The 15,527-nt window shown below is 48.9% G+C and overlaps 1 protein-coding gene across 2 annotated transcripts in view; it reads right to left on the bottom strand.

The window, feature by feature from the left end:
- GALNT14 (polypeptide N-acetylgalactosaminyltransferase 14) overlaps positions 1–15,527 on the bottom strand; it is a 97,810-nt gene that overhangs the window by 60,232 nt on the left and 22,051 nt on the right. The gene's annotated exons all lie outside the window — the stretch shown is intronic.

Here is a 15,527-nt window from a genome sequence, read left to right as displayed (position 1 = left end):
TCCCAGCCCAATTTTGGTCTGTCTTTGCTACAACAGGTGTCCCACCGAGGACTTCAGCCATACTGCAGGAAGAAGAGCAGGGAAGCTTGTGCCTCTCTGGTCCCCCAGCTCAAAAAGGAAGGAGGAGCTGCATTTGGAGTTATTCAACAGCTCCGACAGCCATCAGGGGGTTTAAGCATCCCTTGGCAGCTTGGTGCCATCAGGAGGTTTAAGCATCCCTCAGCAGCATGATGCTGTCAGGGGGTTTAAGCGTTCCTTGGCAGCCAGTGAGCACAATACAGCACTGATAAAATCTCGTTGTTACGGCAGCACAACCTCTTTGATCTCAGCCTACCTGTAACACAGAGACATGCAAACATCTACAGACATCTCAGCCCTAAGAAAATTGTGATCTTATCCAATAATTGATCTTTTCTTCTTTTCTTCCTTTAACCCCCCTTCAATTCACACCATCTCAAAACTGATTTTCCCTGCTAATATCGCAAAATGAAGCTTTTGAAATGGGCGATTTTTATCCTGTAATTGATTTTACTTGCATCTGGCAGTGCATATACTCTAGGCAAAGGAAGGGGAGGAGGGAGCGCCAGCTCCTGCAAGTGAATCACAGCAGGACCAAGCCAGGCACCTCCAGCCACAGGATGCCCCACACCACCCTGGGTCACAGCAACACAAGCACCCCCAAACATCCAACAGAGCCCAGGGATGCCAGGGTTTACAGATACAAAGTTGTATCCATCCTCCCCAATGCAACCCCATGGTCTTCTCAGGAGCAACTCCAGCACTTAACCCCATTGCAGGAAGATAAGAAGAAATCCCCAAGCCACCATCCATACCAGGAGAAAGTTACTTTGGAGTAGAGTGAGGTGTCCCTGCCCATGGCAGGGGGCTGGAACTTGATGATCCTAAGGTCCTTTCCAAGCTGAACCATTCTATGATTCTATGAACTGGGAGAAAGTTGTTCAAGTCTGGGAGAAAGTTATGAAACCAGTAAGGCCACTGCAGGAAGTTTATGAGGAGGATGGATATAACCTGCCTGAGGACTTTCGGGAGGATCAACGTACACAGGGTGATAAATATTCCTTATGCTTTTTCTAAGGCATCTTGCAAAAGGGGATTTACTGCGGCAGTAAAAGGTGAGGGGAAAATGAGCCCATTGCATTGCCCAGACACTGGCAGCCTGACATTTGTAGGTCTTCATGATGACCCCGGGAGGCCGGGTGCTGCTAAAACAACTGCCACGGAGTTGCAGATCCTTAATTTTAATGCTGTGAACAAAAGTTGGTTTTGCTAAACTTAATAAGAAGAGAAATGGCTTTTTAAAGTGGCCGCATGGCACTCTGGGGTGTTGGATGTGTATGTATCCTTTTATGTTTTATTAACTGTCAGTTAAACCCAATAGCCTTGGATCAGCCAGATCTGGGCAAGTGTCTGACAGCTGGCAGATTCCCATGGGAAGCCATGGCATCAGGAAAACTGGAGCTTCTGCACATGCTATAAGGGCAGCAGGGCTCTGGTCAGGCCAGCAGGAGCATGGTGCTGGTGCACTGGAGGGTCCTGCCACATGCCTAAAGGGCTGGGACAACATTTCCCCAGCATCCATCTAACCCCACTACCATCCTCTTGGTGGGGGGTCCCAGTGGTACATGGACACATGGAATTTACCAGTGCCTCATCCCATGGCATTTCTTTCTCATTCTGCCCCACGTATACGTTGTGTCCAATGGTTGCATTCTTGGTTCACACTGCAATGAATAACAGCCCCATAAAATCTCTACCTGAAAGTCATCAGCCCACCTCGATTCACTCAGGCTCTCCTTTTTGGGTTGAGGAAAGCTATAAGTAGGATGATTCCTAAATATCAGGTAACTAAATACATATCTGAGATCAAGAGCAAATAGATGCTCCTGATAAACTGGAGATGAAAGTGTTATTTTAACCATTATCTGGCCACAAAACAAGCTCAGGGACTGGGTTAAGTTTCTCAGCCAGAAGTAGGTATCTGGCTTTGGTCATCTGCTTTCAATCCACATCTCCTGAATCTTCCGGGTGTTCTCCAGCTTTCCAAGGCAAACTTCCCTACAAGGCTAAGTGAAACCACAGAATCACAGAATCCCAAGGGTTGGAGGGGACCTCGAAAGACCATCTAGTCCAACCCCCTGCAAGAGCAGGGTAACCTAGAGTACATCACACAGGGACTTGTCCAGGTGGGCCTTGAATATCTCCAATGTAGGAGACTCCACAACCCCCCTGGGCAACCTGTTCCAGTGCTCTGTCACTCTTACAGTAAAGAAGTTCTTCCTGATGTTAACGTGGAACCTCCTATGCTCCAGTTTACACCCATTGCCCCTTGTCCTACCACTGGATATCCCCGAAAAAAGCCTAGCTCCATCATCCTGACACCCACCCTTTACATACTGTAAACACTGATGAGGTCACCCCTCAGTCTCCTCTTCTCCAAGCTAAAGAGACCCAGCTCCCTCAGCCTCTCCTCATAAGGGAGGTGTTCCACTCCCTTCATCATCTTTGTGGCTCTGCACTGGACTCTTTCAAGCAATTCCCTGTCCTTCTTGAACTGAGGGGCCCAGAACTGGATGCAATATTCCAGATGCGGCCTCACCAAGGCAGAGTAGAGCGGGAGGAGAACCTCTCTTGCCCTACTAACCACATCCTTTCTAATGCATCCTAGGATGCAGGACACACACCCACCTCCCAACCTCACTGCACAAAGCAGAGGGAAAGTGAGGCAGCATCCTCAGATGAAGAGCTCCCAGCTTATGCAAGTGGTGGGAGGCAGAAGACCTCCCCAGTCTGCACCCAGGGACTCCCCCTTTCCTTGTTGCCTGATCAGGGACAGGGAATGCCAGTTAAAGTGTAAGGAGGAATCCCCTTCACTCACCCAGAGACAGCGCATTGGTCACAGGTTACTGGGTACAGTCTTCATTATAATATTTCCGCCATGTATTATCACCTCTTCCTCACACCAGAATCCTGTCTTGGGAGTTATTTAACTGATGTGCTGAAATCTAAATTTAATTTATTATGATCTAACTCACTTTAGAAGCCAAATTACCCTGCACTAGAAAAGGATCAAGTCAATACTCCACTTGCCTTCCTATTTATCTTCTACAGGGCTCCTCTCTCCAAGTTTCATATTCATTTTCTCTCATGTACTAGTCATAAATTTTCATTTTTTTTCCCTTGGAATTAGGTAATTTCTCTTTCAACATTGCAGTTTAATGGCTGGTATTAATTATGGGAAACACAGTCAATGCTTAAGAGAGTTTGAGAGACTCAATGAGTCTGCAGGAAAGAGAAGAAAATCATATCCAAGAGGTAGTCATCCACCCTCAGCCACCAAGCACCACCCTGCACTGAGGGCATCCCTGGGGGTGTCAATGGGAGAGATCCCCCATGCAAAGGGACACAGACAAAACTCAATGAGGAGAGGATTTTCTATCTCATATCAGCACGTAGCTAAGAGCTTATCCACCAGCTCACTAAAACCACCTGCTAAAGCCACCCCAAAAAGCTACCTGCCACCAGGGGCAAACAACAAACCCCCGGAGCAAGCAGGGACACAGCTTTTCACTGCAACTGTACATCAAGGACTGAAAGCCTCTCGGTGCAAAGATGTAATTCATCATCTGCCTCTTAAATCATGGCTTGGAAGCAAGAAAAAAAGGGGAAAAAAACCCAAGAAAACCCAAGGAGCAGTGCTGCAGGGGGAAAGCGGGTCATTAGCAATAAAACTACAATTTTCTGGCAACTGCTAATGCCTTGTTTATGTGGATTTCTGCAAATATGACATTTTAATGGCATAATAATTGTGTGATTACAGTACAGCAGAGATCGCTGGAGCGGCAAGGAGGAATGAGCAACCCAGCCGGCTGCTGCTGCTGGACCGCAGAGGGATGCTCTGTCCCTCCTGCCTGCACCCACTGGGAAGGTCACACTGGTCCCCAGGGCCAGGATGCATCATCCCAGGAAGAAAAGGAGAGTGTGGTGCAAGCCAAGAGGGCTCTGATTCACTTTCTTCTTTTGCAGCACTGTTGTAAAATGAAGAACTTAAGCCTTTGCTAAAATTAATGCTATTTTCCTTTTAGAGATGCTGGATGTTGCTGTTAGACCAAGGTGGATTGGACCAGCACCAAGTGGAAAAAACTCATCCCTGCATAATACATGACCAAACCTGACCAATGCCTCCCATCCTGCCTTCATGGGACTCAGGGATTAAGAAAAGGAGGAGAGGCAAAATAAAGAAATACATCAGCCAAGCAAAAGGTCCTATAAACAAGCAAAAACTCTAGAAACTTGGATGCTGTGCAACACGTTGCTGCCCAGCCAAACTCGATCCCTCCTCTGTCTCCAAAGGTTGGAGCAAGCGTGTGTTTGGCACAGCTCCGGGGCACTGGAGGCAGAGGGCAATGTTTCAGCAGGAATTGCAACCAGGCATTATACAAATGAGATTTAAATGTCTCACTGAAGCGCAGATCCCCTGCAAGCAGCAGGTTCAATTATAGAGCTGTTACTGGCCAAGGCACTAATGCCATCTGAAAGGATTGTAATACTTCAAACAGGGTAAGGCTCATCCCTCCTCGTCCCCTGATGCCAGCACTGAGAGGGTCGGCAGCCCCAGAGGGGAAGGAAGCAGGGCAGCATCATGGTGCCTCCATCCTCTTCCCTATCTCCCTGAACAGCCCAGATGTGCACTGAGGTATGAGATCCTTGAGTTGAACTTTAATGTAGTTTTCCCAACACCAGCGCCCAGCAGCCTGGCTTAGCCCTGTGTGCACATCCCAGTGGCCTCATCCCTGAGATACAACAAGGAGACAGACAGGGAGCACCATAGCCATGCTCTTTGCCCTGTCTGAAAAGCATATGATAGTGACAAAATCAGGCTGCAAGCCTCTGGAGAGCAAGCTTCATACTCATCTTACAGCACAACCTGCAGTACATCAAGTACCACTCAGCAGCAAACAAACACCAACACTGGAAGGGTCCTTTCTTTTTTCCCCCTTCCCAAACTATATAGCCCCCAAGCCAATCAACCACCTAAATACAAACTTAAGCAACTCCAGGCATTCAGATGAGCCCCCAGAAATCCCTGTTTAAATGCCTGAAGTTAAGTACTTGCTTAAGTGCTTCAGTGGCTCAGTGCAGTCTTCTCCAGCTTTGTGCTGACATCAACCATACATGGGAAATGGAGGAAGCTCTGGGCCCTGGCTATCATCCACCCTTAGTTTTCTGCTCCATTGGGATTTCAGTTACAGTTCCTTTATTTGAGAGCTGAGAAATTCCCCCTCCTGCTGACCAGTAACTGGGCACAATATGAAGCTGCACCTTCATGGCAGGTCCTCTGGGATTCCACAAGGAAACACAGCAGATCCATGTCTGCAGGGATCCTATCCTGCTCCAAGGAGGACTGTCATCTCCCTCTGCTTAGAGGTGATGTACTGCCTCTAAAGGAAGACCTGAGTCTGCTCTCACCCCACTTCCTGAGGAAGAAAGGGAAAACCCCACAAAATTAACCTTAATAAAATATTGATACGGATACCTAATTAAAGCAAAGCACTTCTCCAGCAAAGCCGTGAGGCCCCTGGAGATGCTCTGAGCATTCACCACTAGGCTTCTTGATGCCACTGACCTTTCCCTGCATGCTCACATCACAAGCATGCTGCTCCTTCTGCAAAGAACAGAGCATCGCCTTGTCCTCTGCTAGCTTCACAGGGAACGCAAGTCCCTAAGCACCTTCTGATAAGGTCCTTCGCACTTTCTTCCAAGTAGAATCATAGAATCATATAATAGTTAGGGTTGGAAAGGACCTCAAGATCATCTAGTTCCAACCCCCCTGCCATGGGCAGGGACACCTCACACTAAACCATATCACCCAAGGCTTCATCCAACCTGGCCTTGAACACTGATGGAGCATTCACAACCTCCCTCAGTCAGCTCGGAGTTCACACCATGCTTATCAGCAACTGCTTGCTGCTCCAGAGCCAGGTTAAAATATACCCTCACCTCCCACAGGCCACCTGGGCCTGAGCTTCACATGTAGATGATGCTCCTCTCCCCTGTAGCACAGGCCACTGTCCTTCCTCTATTGAAGAGACAATGAACGCTGCTGGGCAACCCATTCCAGTGCCTCACCACCCTAACAGTAAAGAATTTCTTCCTTATATCCAGTCTAAACCTCTGCTGTTTAAGTTTTAACCCGTTACCCCTTGTCCTATCACTACAGACCCTAATGAATAGTCCCTCTCCAGCATCCCTGTAGGCCCCCTTCAGATACTGGAAGGCTGCTATGAGGTCTCCACGCAGCCTTCTCTTCTCCAGGCTGAACAGCCCCAACTTTCTCAGCCTGTCTTCATATGGGAGGTGCTCCAGTCCCTGATCATCCTCGTGGCCTCCTCTGGACTTGTTCCAACAGTTCCATGTCCTTTTTATGTTGAGGACACCAGAACTGCACACAATACTCCAAGTGGGGTCTCACAAGAGCAGAGTAGAGGGGCAGGATCACCTAGAAAGGCCGTTCTATCACCACCTTTCCTTGCCTCCTGCCCAGTTTCCTTTACCTGTCTCCGTCCAACCCTCGTCTCTAATGCCCACTCCTATGTGGGAATTGTCAGGGTTTCTCCGTGCACACAGATGTTTATGTAATCAAGACACCTACTGCATCAAGCAACAGGACTGGCAAGTGGCCATGGAACAAGACTTAACATTTAGGAACTAGATGACAGACTTCAAGAACTACATCTGTAGACGCTGCCTGGACAGAAGCATCCCTATCCAGGTTCTGGAAAAGGCTCCTCATATCATTCCCACACTCAACTAGCATCAGCGCAGGCTGTTGGCCACTGATTCAGTGCAAGGAGCTGACCCAGGGGTCTGGCAGCTGGGCCATCGCTAAGTGTATCACAGCTAGAACCATCTCTTTGTGTATCTTCTTCCCTGTATCTGTGGTAAACGATATACAGAGTCTGAGACACCCTCCAGAGGCTTAAATCTGCTAAAAGTCTCCAGCCAAATACAACGGCGTGAAAAGCCACCAGAGAATTATTGATGCTTTTTCCAATAAAGGCACCAAAGATTTAACTGCAAAACAGATGGCCAAGGCAGCCACCAAAATGGGGAATTTATTTGCAAATCAGAAGCAGGGGACTTCAAGTTGCAAGGAGGAAAAGATGACAGATTCATTGCTTTGATGAAAAGCCAAATGCTGTTTCCAGGGCTTCCCTTAGGAGAAAGCAAGTCAGCTCGGAGTTCACACCATGCTTATCAGCAACTGCTTGCTGCTCCAGAGCCAGGTTAAAATATACCCTCACCTCCCACAGGCTGCCTGGGCCTGAGCTTCACACATAGATGATGCTCCTCTCCCCTGTAGCACAGGCCACTGTCCTGCCTCTATTGAAGAGACAATGAACACTGCTGGCAAGCATTGTACACCCCAGCCACATCCCAAGGAATTCCCATGGTGATGCCCATCATGCTGAGGAACCTTCTGCCTCCCTGTGACTATGGACAGTAGTGCAGGATCCAGGTCACTGACCTCTAGAAACAACATCCAGCTACAGAATCCCCTGTGATCCTCCCACTTGGAAGGATGCTCTTCCTTGTCAGACCCCAAAAGCAGGTGTGTACAGCAACACCTTGCTGTGTAAAGAACACAGACTTAATTCCTTAAAGTGATAAATTAGCCAGTACGATAGCCTGACATATGAAGACAAATCCTGTACAATTAAAAAGGGAAGGAAACCGATTATATCCTCCTGGAGAATACTGCTGCCTGCTTCTGTTTTATTTATACGTTACACTGTATAATGAGCGGAATATTTAGGAGGTCAGCACAAACCAAGCTGCTGACTGGACAAAAGAGAAGACCCAGCTCTGTTTGTGCCAGGAGCCAAGCAGAAGGATGGAGAGGACTTTTGGTCTTCTCCTCTTCCCCCTGCCTGCAGCAACCCTGAGATGCTGCGGGGATGCTCAGTTAACTGCTCACCTCCAATTGCTTGTGCTCAGGCTGCATCGGTCTTCCCAAGCCTCTATCAGAAAAGACTGAGGTTTCCATCCTCCCCTCAGCCCCACAAGAAAGGATGAGCAAAACCAGCCCAAGCTTGTTGGCATCTGTGAACTCTTCTAGTGGGTGTGCATATGGTAATTCTGGGCAGCAAACAAGACCAAATAAGTTTTTGAGAGTCTCTAAGATAGCCTCTGCTTCCTTTGAGACAGGGGGGTTTAAAAGATTTCAGGTTTAAAACACAAAAAATGTGGAACACATCTGGTCTGGAAGCAGCTCTGCTCCACAGTGAACCCTTTGGGTTGAAGGCTACAGTCCCCACCAGTGTCCCGACCAGCACTCCCATCAGAAGTGGGACACTCACAGCTATCCCAGGCCCTCTCCATCCTGTGCTGGTGCCACTGTCCCCAGGTGCCTTTGCCCCTTGCCAGAGAGGGTTCTGTATCCTCTCTGCACCAGCCAGGTTCAGCTCAATCCCAGGACCATCAGAAGTCAAACACTTTGGGTAGAGCCCACACTCATAGAGGGTAAATAGAGGTAAAAGGAAGCTCTTGCTTGGACAGACGGTGTGTTCTGCTTTCCTTCTGTGCCTTTACAGGACAGACACGAGCTGCTTCCCAGCCATGAAGGTCACACCAGCCTTCCCAGGCTTCAACAGGAGCAGCAGATGATTTAGTACTTAGAAGCCCATAGCTGCACTTGGTCTCCAAGTGAGCTTCACTTGTTCTTCTGTAAAGGAAACCAAAGTAAAAGCCAGAACTCCCACTAAACCACAGAGACTGAGCATCTCAGCTGTCAGGAAATGCCTCCCCCTTCCCTATGGAGCTGCAGGTCCCATGTACCAAAAGACTGCCCAGGATGGAGCATATCAGGGGGAAAGGAGAGCAGGGAGGGGAGAGTAAAGGAGCCAGAAGCCAAAGTCCTGCTCTGAACCCAGCCCTTAATAAAGCAGGCAGCTAATCCAACCCACACCTCCAAAGCAAGGAAGGGATCGTGCTGTTAATACACTCAGCATCCTCGACCCGACACGGCCCTTTCACAGCAGCAAAGCCTGGGGTAATCCATCTGGTAATTGCTTCCATAGGGATCTTTACACAGCTTTAGAAACTAATGCTACTATCCTTCCCGGAACAGCCACCTTTCCAAACTGAGCAGCAATGTGGGGCAAGGATAACAGCAGCATATTAATGTGAAAGGAAAAGTGCCTCCAAGGGAGCTCAGCCTTTATTTTAGCTTGGTTTATTCTAATGGTGGAGTAGGAGGAAAAAACAGAGGTTAAAGAAATAGATATTAAAGCAAAATAAAATAACTGCAGATACACAAGGCAGCTGTTTGCATGGCTTTAGCTGTCTTCAGGAAGCCACCAGCTTGCCTTTCCCCTCATCTCTGTCAGCTAACTGCTTTTGAGGAGCAGAGCCTTACCAAGTGGGCACAACCTGCTCCAAGGAAGGAGCTCAGCAAGGACAAGAAATACCACCAGTCAAAGCTCCCCATCCCTGCACTTGATTTCCAGCTCTGGAAAAGCCCCAGACTCCCTCCAAGCCCTACCTTGGTGTTCCAGCTTCGCAAGGCTCCCATTTGGAGCATCACCTGCACTGAGCAGCTCCAGTACAAGGGAGCTACATTTCTCTTCCCAGCTCTCACTCTGCCAAGTGGGAAGTGCAGAGGAAAACCCTTGCTGGTCACTAACCAAAATACCCCAAGCTGTCTTGGAGAACTTCCCTGATGTATGCACACCGTGCAGGGATGCTCTACAGGCCAGCACCACCATCAACAAGCAGTGGTGACCTGCCTCCTCATCTCACACACACACATCTTGCAGAGACAGGCATGTCTGTAACCCAGAGCTGATCCTCAACATGTAGGCAAAGGGAGGTGAAGCTCAGGTCCCAGCAACGATGCTGCAGGGTGCATGTACTACCCAGCTGACAGCCCTTCCTCCCCCTGCAACTCTCCTCAAGGAGAAATTAGATATAAAACATTGGTGACAGCAAAAACTGATCTAAACCTTTGATCCTTAGGTACCTGCTGCTGGAGTGTCTGCAAGCCCCCGGGCCTGGGAGCGACATGATTGACAGCACCCGAGATACAGCAGCACAATTTAGAGTGCATGTGTCAACCCAACCTTCTCCTATCTCAGCTCAGTAATAGGAATAAAAACCCCAATGGCTAGTGAGAAATGCACCGTAGTGAGGTAGAAATAAACAAGCCTGTTGAGCAAGGACTGTGGGCCTTGTAAGCACAAGGTGGGAGCACTGAGAAAGTGCTGCTACTTACATGAGCAAACCCTGATCAGAGCTGTGGCTGAGCATGGGAGCTGTGGGACGTGCATGGCATGGGATGTGGCAGGTCTCTGCAGTAGGATGAGCCTGAGGATGACATGAGACAAAGCTCATATCAAAGCCTGAGCAATATCTGAGGGTAAATTTGCCCTCAGAATCATCCCCACTGGGGGAGAAGAGATGGTGCTGGGAAAGACGCACAGCAAAGACCTCCTTCTGACACTGCAAAAGCCACCTGCTTCGCTTGAGGGACACCCTTAAGCAGCATTATGCTTCCCAAAAAACAAAGCAGACAAATGAGCATGGAAATACACATGCCAAAACCCCTCCTGCTGTGCCCATGAACAGGCATGAGCTCAGCTTCCCACATTGCTAGTAAGATCAGGGATGCAAAATGAAAACAGAAGGGAGGGAACAAAACATAACCAGAAAACAACCAAAGCTGTAATTGGGCTTGTAGCAAACAACATCTGTAATTTGGAGGACAGCAGTGTTACCACCAAGGGCCCATTGCTGGAGCTCTCACACCCGGAAGGATGCTGGCTCATAAAGCACTGCTATGTCACAGCCCAGGGATACAGGACAACCATCCCTTCCCCTTTTCCCTGACACACTGACAACATCTCTAGAACCAAAAAACCCCAAATCAGAACCATAAAACCCCCTCACACTCAAAAATAAAACACAATCCCGCTGTTAAGCCACCTGATGCAGAAAACCCAAAACACCTCCCAAGAGCATGTGGATCTGGATGGAAACCAGTTACCAGGCATTAAGCTTTGCTGTTATTATTGGAAGAAGAAATAAAATCTGTGTTTGGCAATGGTTCTCTCACACACATAGACACTCATTTCACTGCAATAAGCAAAAGAGCACTTTTGGAGTCATCAGTCAGGAGAACATAGCATGGAAGTCTTGATGAGCAGCTCCTGCTTGCACACATTGGCTGATGCAGGAAGAAGTTTTCTTCACCATGAGCAAGGCTGACAGCTCCTGGCATGCTCCTGCTTGGCTCCACCGTGACTCCACACACCATGGAGGCAGCAAGCCTTGCCACATACCTCAAAACATCAAACCCCAAAACATGCTGGCTTTTGGTGTTTGGCAATGTTAGGCTTAGAGGGAGGTGGTATCTGTGAGCAGCTTCTCACAGCATAGTTGGGTGGCAAGTCAACACTTGCTCCATTCATTGACCATAGCATCATGGAGGCATCACTACACAAGGCTTGTCCACCCATATACCAGAAACAAACTGATAGGCAACACCTCCAGAACCTCCACACTCAGAGAGTCAGCACCAAAACAGCCCAGTGCTCTCTTCAATGAAGAGCATATTGTGCTGGATGAACACATTAGTTCCACCAGAAGCGGTGCAAGATATAATGAAGGGAAAGGTCCCTGAGCTAGGAAAGCTATGGGGGAACAGAGGAAGTACCCCACATGGCACAAGGAGAGGAGAGCAGAGGCTGTGCGCACTCTCAGGCAGCCTCACACCCTGCTGGGCCATAACTTGTCCCACACACCTTTGATGCCCCTTGCTCCCACAGCAACATGCTCCCGTTGCTGGCAGCACTGCATTAAGGATTAGGTAGGATCAGATGCAGGATAATACAAACGAGGTCACGGTTGCTGCTGACAGTAGCTGCAAAGAAATGAGGAGCTGATCTTCCCAGCTGAGAGATGAGATACTGCTAAACTCCACCCAGGCAGAAAAGGAAAGGAGGGATACGGCTGAGATCAGGTTAACACAGCTTCTTTGCCCACAGATTTGGGTATACCACTGGAGTGCCTGATGGTCTGCAGCTATAAGGGGAAGGGACTTGCCTTGCAGAGGAGCCATGTCTCCATCTGGACTTCCTGGTGGAAATATAGCAGGGAAGCTCCCAGCCACTGGTAGAAAGTCTCTCACACCACCCCTGCAGGGGTCTGCGTAACTGGAGAAGAAACAAACCCCTTTTGTTTGGATGGTCCTGAAAGCATGAGTCAAACCCCATGTTAGCAATGCTGTTTCATTAATGGTGAGTGTCCACTGGCTCATTTCTCTTCCTGGGTCTTTTTCCATCCTCACCTTCTACATCCCTCTGCAGCTCTCTGCTCCCAGCTATGTATATGCCTCTACCCCCCTTTGCTCCCTGAGCCTTTGGCATCAGCCACAGTGTGCCTATGAATAAAGGAGAGAAGATGGCTTGGGTGTATGGTCAGGCTTCGATAGGCACACCAGAGCAAGAAGAAGCCACAACACCTCATGGAAGGAAGGGAGGGGAGCAGAAACCCTGTGGATGGAGAAGACCTGCGAAGAAGCAGCAATGACATTCCCAAACCCATAGCAGCCAGTGCAGAGGTACTACCAGCAGTTGGGCAGGCAGGCAGGCTTGAGCATCTCAACCAGCACCGGTCCTGATGGCTTTAAGAAAACCCAGACAACTGCTTTTGTATTTGATTTACTGCTTTTAAAGTTACCTCCAGAGCACAAGCTCCAGCTGAGCATTTTCATACTTTTCCTGCCTTTGCTAAAGCCCAAAGGAGAAAAATCTCCCTTGAGATCTGAAGATGGACACACCACCTCAGGCTCCCAGCTCTGAACTGGATGACCTGCCACTGCCTCATGCACAGGCCTGGGAAAGGCAGGGATGCAAAGCCGAGGCTGTAATTCCTGTTGCAGCCCCAGCAAGCCTGCACACAGATGGCAATGGGACCAGTCCTTCTGCAGCCGGCAGCATATGCTGCTGCTGCCCACATCAACGCAGATGCTTGGAGAGATGCACCAGAAATAACTGGTTATACAAGCCAAGACTTTCTCCTACGCAGGCAAAGAGTTTTAATCCCAAACTACCGGGTACAGCTGAGTGCTTCAATCTATCTCCCTCTTTCTTCTTGAAGGAACACCATCTCAAGGGCAATGAAATGGACCTAAAAAGGTGCTGAGACAAAAGGTGGTCAGCGGGAGGTACTGGTGGCCTGTGACAGCGATGATGGTGAACGTCTGTATGGCAGAGCTTCTGCTCTTGGACTGCCAGTGACCTTTATGTCTACTCTGAAACAGGGGCAATAGTGCTCACTTAAGAGTCTCATGCTGAACTAATCATTGTGAAGTGCTCTAAGGTTCAGCAACAAGAGACAGAAAAGCAGCACTAAGTATGAACAGAGCCGTGCTCAGGAAGACTAATGGCCTGTGCCGTGCTACAGTCCCTGTAAGGCATCTCTAATACCACTTAGTGCTTTAGAAGAGGATGCATGCAGTCTGGTGGCATGGATACACCCTGTTCCCTTCCCTGGATGGGTACCAGTAACACTTTCCTGGCTCCCTGCATTGCAAGCAGGTCCCATCACAGACAGGCACAGCCAGCATGGTACCCATTGTACCACCCCGCTCCAAAGCTGCTGAGCTGAGGAACGTGGAGCAAGGAGAAAGAAGGAGAAAACATACATATATCTAGTGATGCTAAGGGAAACAAGTGATTTTAAAAGGCCTCCTCCTCTCTGCCAGCTTCTGACCTGCTCCTGGGCTCTCTGCCCAGCAACAGCACCAGGCAGGGTGATGTGCAGGCAGGGCACAGCACGTTGCATGGCAGCGCCTGTCCAGGGTTGCTATGTACTGAGTGATGGCCAGCACAGTGTAACACAGCCAACAAGGGGGTGCAGAGAAGCAGAGGGGTGAGAGTGAGGGTTTCAGTCCTCATCTGGCCCCACAGCATACTTCCTTCTTCATCCTAGGTGGAAAAGATTGGTGTGCCCATGGCTTCCCCCCTGCTGAGATTCTCATTTCTACTCCCAGCCCCAGTTTTCCACAGCCCAGTTTCCTTACAGGAATATGGAAAATTAGACATATCAGTGCATATGCATCCACAGGCATGCACACCAAGTCCTTCCGGCTCATTTACACACCCTTCCCTGCAAAGAGCTGCCCCAGGGATGAGCTGGGGGCATAGAACAGGAGTGCCTGGGGAGCAGGGTGACAGCCATGCACAGAAGGGCTGCTGAGAAAGGCAGGGGTGTGTGGTCACATCTGCCTAAATACTCCAACTCTGATGGGAGTCTTGACAGTGAAAACCTGGGGAACACCTCTTCTGAGCACCCTGCTGCTGCCAGCACTCTCCCATCTTCTTGTTTAACACCTGCACAAACCTCTCTCCAATGCATATGTCCAATCACTGCTGAACCCACACAGGCTTTCAGCACCTGAAAGAGGCTGTTGTGGAGGGCACCACAAGCACCCTGCATCCATTCACGCTGAACCTGCCTCGATAGCTCTCTCTGATGATCCCAGCTCCTATCCACCCTTTTTCTGCCATTAATGATCTTCCAGACCTCCAACACAACCCTGCTCCTCCTGCTAAGCAGCCCAAGCCTACTTCTTGCAGAGAAGCCACCCCAAAGCCTTGATCAACTTGTTCCGTACCATTTCCACCTCTCCAAGATAGCAGTGAGCAAACAGCAGGCAGGATTTGCTGGGGATTCACTCTCCTTGCTCTCGCCCCTTGACCACTCATAGTTCACCAACAACACAACTGACCTACAAGACTACAGAGCAACAGGCAGCAGAAACCTCTTTACTCTTAAATATGATGAGTCCAGAGTACTAAAAAGACCTTTTTTGAGTGCCACAGCTGAGCTCTGGCAGACTTACTGTGGCTTTTCCCTCACCCCGATGCCAGTTATTTCAAATGGGAATGGGCAGCTAGCACTAACTGGAGCAACCAGCACCAAGCTAAGCTCACCAGCCCCTTACTTTCTGAGATACAAGTGTTGAAAATGAGGAATAAAATTAGAATTCTTCTTTGTGTTTTGATCTAACATTTTATCTGTGTTTGGAAGCAGCAGGGAAAACACATGGGAAATGGGAAGCGAATAACCAGCTCAATAGCAGCAGAAGCCAGAAGAAACACTAGGGCAAATAGGGCAAGCTCTGCGAGGCTCATTTTAAAATGTTCCCTCCGCCAACACAGACGAATATTTGAGCAAAAAGATATTACAGAAAACCTCAGTTGACTCACGAGGAACAAGCACGTTAAATATAGAAAATAAATTAAATAATTAAAGGGCAAACGAAATGGGATTTTAGCCCTGTTTTGTGTTTAGTTTTTATTACATAGGGAGCTCCCAAGCTGCTTTGTAATTCTTGGAGTGGGTGAAGCAGGTGTCATAGTGAGGTTTTGCCATGCTCCTGAGCTCTATTTCCCCCCTTCAGGAGGCAACGGGGTTGGTGCAAGGAGCTCTCCTCTGCTGGTGCC

The sequence above is a fragment of the Melopsittacus undulatus genome, chromosome 3, assembly GCF_012275295.1.
Source record: "Melopsittacus undulatus isolate bMelUnd1 chromosome 3, bMelUnd1.mat.Z, whole genome shotgun sequence".
Lineage (NCBI taxonomy): Eukaryota > Metazoa > Chordata > Aves > Psittaciformes > Psittaculidae > Melopsittacus > Melopsittacus undulatus.
Note: the sequence above shows the minus strand (reverse complement) of the source record. Positions and strands in the feature narration are given on the sequence as shown.